The sequence below is a fragment of the Myxine glutinosa genome, chromosome 3 (genome assembly GCF_964187855.1).
Source record: "Myxine glutinosa chromosome 3, kmMyxGlut1.1, whole genome shotgun sequence".
NCBI classification, from domain to species: Eukaryota; Metazoa; Chordata; class Myxini; order Myxiniformes; family Myxinidae; genus Myxine; species Myxine glutinosa.
The window spans coordinates 140,429,413-140,433,951 of NC_136263.1; the positions used below are offsets into that span (position 1 = coordinate 140,429,413).

The 4,539-nt window shown below is 52.8% G+C and overlaps 1 long non-coding RNA gene across 1 annotated transcript; it reads right to left on the minus strand.

Moving 5' to 3' along the window:
- Window positions 1–3,371: 3,371 nt before the first annotated feature.
- LOC144891160 (uncharacterized) lies at window positions 3,372–3,641 on the minus strand. Its single transcript, XR_013622750.1, has 2 exons — window positions 3,521–3,641; window positions 3,372–3,413 (listed from the first exon to the last, which is right to left on the minus strand). It is a non-coding gene; the product is annotated as an uncharacterized LOC144891160 (long non-coding RNA).
- Window positions 3,642–4,539: the final 898 nt, after the last annotated feature.

The following is a 4,539-nucleotide window of genomic DNA, read 5'->3' on the forward strand; positions in this document are numbered from 1 at the left end:
GTAAGCCACGTCTATTCGTCGCAAGGCAACGCATTACAGGAAGATGTGTCGATGTGGAAGATGTGTAAATCAGTAAGCCTCTTTACAGTAAGCTGTAACAGTAAGTAAGATTACATGACAGGAGGCCATGACAGTGTAAGTCAATTACAGTAAGTCTGTATCGGCCTAGGAGTTGTAACAGTAAGTAAGATTACATGACAGGAGGCCATTACAGTAAGTCCATTACAGTAAGTCTGTACCTGTCATGTTCCTGTCATGGAATTGCCGAGGGAGAGAACCGACGAGAGCCATAACGAGAGTTACGTGATACCCCGGAGTCCCCCTGTTTTGCAATCACGAGACTCGAGCGCTCTCTGACGGCAGCGCGTACGAATTACAAGCTCCAGCAAATAGTTTCAAGCAAATAGTTTGCCACGAGTGCCCTCCGTAGGCTGCCCGAACGACCGGCATGGCAGTTATGACGACGCACAAAACGACCAAAATGCACCTTCCCAGCGAAGCGCGCAGAATCTCCCGACCTGCAGCACAGCGCGCAGAGGATCGGAGAAGATCGGCTATACCGGCTACCGTCCCGGAGGGATTGTCCCGGAGAGAAAACGTCGAGAGCGAGAAATGGAAAACGTCCCGGATGGATCGACATCCAAGAGAATGGCCCGGATGGATGGATCGACATCCAAGAGGATGGCCCAGATGGATGGATCGACATCCAAGAGGATGGCCCGGATGGATGGATCGACATCCAAGAAGATGGCCCAGATGGATGGATCGACATCCAAGAGGATGGCCCGGATGGATGGATCGACATCCAAGAAGATGGCCCGGATGGATGGATCGACAGCCGAGAGGATGGCCCGGATGGATATGGATCGACATCCAAGAGGATGGCCCGGATGGATGGACCATCATCTCACCCCCTCACTCATCCATCCCCCCCCCCCCCCATCGTGAAGTGTGAGATAACAGCCGCGCATCGCGCACTGAAGTCGAGCGACCTTCACAGTCTGGGTCAGAGGGAACGCAATCAGGCAGCGGCCGGGCGAGGCGTCTCGCAGTCTCGAAATGTGTGGAGGCGAGCCAGGAGAACCTGTCCTAGAAGCAACAAGCCCAGAGTCAAGGGCGATCCGGCGGGCCGGTGCCCACGTGGCTTGCTCAGGAGACGAGGGAGTCGGGCGCAACGCTCAATGTCACCGTGTCATGGGGTCACCGTGCACCCCCAAATGCCCCGTGCCTTATCGATTAACGGCATAAGTCCGCGATGTTGGCTAGTCACCCTCGAAGGCCGCCACGTTATGACACGCACTTTCGGGCAGGGGCGGTCAGATTGAGTATTTCTGCTATCTGTAGAGGTACCCAGGTAGACGAACTCTGATGACGCAAGCGCGGGAAACAGTTAAATGGTGCTGTAAAGCAAACGCGTGATTTAGTCGATGACGTCATCAATTGGTTCGGGCGCGTGCGGGCGGGTTTGACGGCGAGTTCCAGCTGAGCGGTATCCCCAGACGGAGTAAAGTAGCACTCCGAAATCTAAAGTCTCGCGTCCATTGGGCAGCAGCATTCGAGCAGGCTCGAGATCGGTGTACGGAATACGAACCCGGCCGACGAGCGAAAAGTATTATCTAGGGCGCACCGCGTACGAGGGAAACCGAAAGTTGAGCTCGGCCCGTTGAACCAGTGCGGCTTCGCCGAGTCGAGAGGGCGAGCACGCCGAGTCGAGAGGGCGAGCATGCTTGGCAGCGATAGACTGCACGACCTGAAGTAGCGTCTCGTTTGTTTAGCTGTCGGGTCAAAGGATCGAATACATATCACGCCCTGAAGTAGCGTCTCGTTTGTTAGCTTTCGGGTCAGAGGATCGAATACATATCACGCCCTGAAGTAGCGTCTCGTTTGTTAGCTTTCGGGTCAAAGGATCGAATACATATCATGCCCTGAAGTAGCGTCTCGTTTGTTTAGCTTTCGGGCCGTGTTTTGTCCGGAGTTTGAGACATAGTTAGTCATATAGAATACACATGGTACACGATCATCTATCATAAGCATAAGCCCGAGTGTCGTGAAAGGCTATGAAGGTCCCGCTCGACGTCCTTAGAAACTCATCCGTGCTGCGACGAGTCCTCGCATGGTGCCAAGCGAGCCTCCATTGAGGCGATTCCGGGCAGCGGAGTTCGCCGGCCTCGTTGAGTAGCCACATGTAGGTGGGATTTCGACGAGCGGCGATCAGAATCGCCGGCCTCGCAGAGTGGTGCCCGCGAAGGGCGCAGTGCGCGATTTGCGCGTAGGAGGTGATTCCACCGTGCAGCGATTGATCGGGTTGTGCCCGCGATGGGGCAGCGCGCGATTCGCGCGTAGGTGGGATTTCGACGAGCCGCGATCAGAATTGCCGGCCTCGCAGAGTGGTGCCCGCGAAGGGCGCAGTGCCCGAGCAGCCGGAGTGAGCCGGCCGTGTGAGGCACGGCGTGATTCCGACGAGCAGTGCGCGATTCGCGCGGAGGAGGTGGTTCCACCGAGAAGCGAGTGGTCAGGGTGAGCCGGCCGTGTGAGGCACGGCGTGATTCCGACGAGCAGTGCGCGATTCGCGCGGAGGAGGTGGTTCCACCGAGAAGCGAGTGGTCAGGGTGAGCCGGCCGTGTGAGGCACGGCGTGATCCCGACGAGCAGTGCGCGAGCCGTGCGGAGGAGGCGATTCCACCGAGCAGCGAGTGGTCGGAGTGTGCCGGCCCGCGCGGAGGAGGCGATTCCACCGAGCAGCGAGTGGTCGGAGTGTCCGGCCCGTGCGGAGGAGGCGATTCCACCGAGTAGCGAGTGGTCGGAGTGTGCCGGCCGTGTGGAGGCATGGCCGACATGGGAGTCATGATCACTCGCGTGGGAATCTCATCTTGGGCCGAGGCACGCAAATCTAGGATGATTCTCTCGGACGGAGCCGTTAGCGTTTCGAGCAACCGAGGCTAGACTCGTACCTTCGGCGCCAAGCGGGTCCGTCGTTCCGACGGGGTTGCGGCCCAGGACATTTCCCAGTGGCCTCCTTCAGGAGGCGCCTTGCCGGAGTCCGTCATGCCTGCTCCGGCGTTCGGGCCTCAGGAGAGCAGTTTGCGTTTTGACGACGCGGTCCCGCAAAAGGCTTGCGAGGTCCCCATCGCATCCGGTCCTTTTGAGGCAGACCGGCGGCGAGAGTAGGCGGAGCTCCGTAGCTGGAGCTAGCTCGACGGGTCCTCCGCCGGTCATTCTTCTCCGAGGTGGGCCTCGCAGGAGCGCGGAGAATGTCGGGAACGCTCGTCTGTGATCTGCGTTCATCCGGCCATCGCAAGACTCGTGTCCCGCCATTTCCGAAGATCATAATTGAAATTAAGTGTTGTGAAAATCAACCAAATCCACAACTCGTCCCATAGATAGGTTTAATTTCAATTAGATCGTAACATCATCCTGTAAAATACACCATGCAACATATATGTCAGGATCAAGGCATCATATGAGAAAGATTGGATATATCAGTCAATGCAAGCAAGCCTAGAATATAAGTGGGTACGTACCATTCAATTCTACATGTCATTGTATAAAGTCGCAGGAGTGGCCTCGAGTCGCGGACGTCCCGAGGTCTTATAGACACCGCCCAGTGGTTTAAGTGAGCGTCACACCTGGGTTCAACTTACATTTTCACCACAATCACCTGTAGATTGTTTCTCTGACAACTGACATAAGGAGAGGTACATCATGATAACTCCAATAAATTTGTTCAACATGACCTCCCTTGAGGAATTCCGTGAACACGCCAATTTCTTTAGTTTGAATTTATTGAAATGGTTCCTTATCCGTTAATTAACGTCTCCAACACCTTTCCCACAACTCTAGACAAGCTAACAGGTCTATTGCACCCCAATTCTGCTCTGGATCCTTTCGTGGATAATGCTGTTACATTTGCTACTCTCCAATCCTCCAGTAGCTGTCCTGACTCCAATAAGCTATTAAAGATATCGGTTACCTTGATCGATACTTTTGAATGCATATTATCTGCCTTTATCATCTGCAAGGTTACGTAGTTGCTTGTTCACATCCCTCTACTCTTACTTGAATCTCCTCTAAAATCCCTTGCTCACTTATGAGATAGATAGGATACTCTCAGATATTTGTAATTCCCCTGACTGTTCCTGTATAAATGTTGAAGCATTATAATTATTTAATAAGCTTGCCATCTCACTTTAATCACCAACCAATCTTCCTGTGCTGTTCCTCAAGTAAGACACACTTTTATTAGCATCTTCTTTACCTCTTCTATACTTAAATAATGCCTTGCTGTTATTATATGTACTAGCAACGGTACCCACCCTAAGGACGGGGCTTCAATTGGGAGGCCCAAAGGAAAAGGCAAAATATCAGAAATTTAAGGATTTTATTTTATTTTAAACGATTTATATAAACATCCGTTAAATCATATCACACACAAATCATCAAAATCGAAACAGTATTTGTAGAATTTCAATAAAAGCCACATCGCTGTTCATATCGGTAAATATTATTCCAATGTGTTTGGAAAAATTGGAAATTGGAAAAA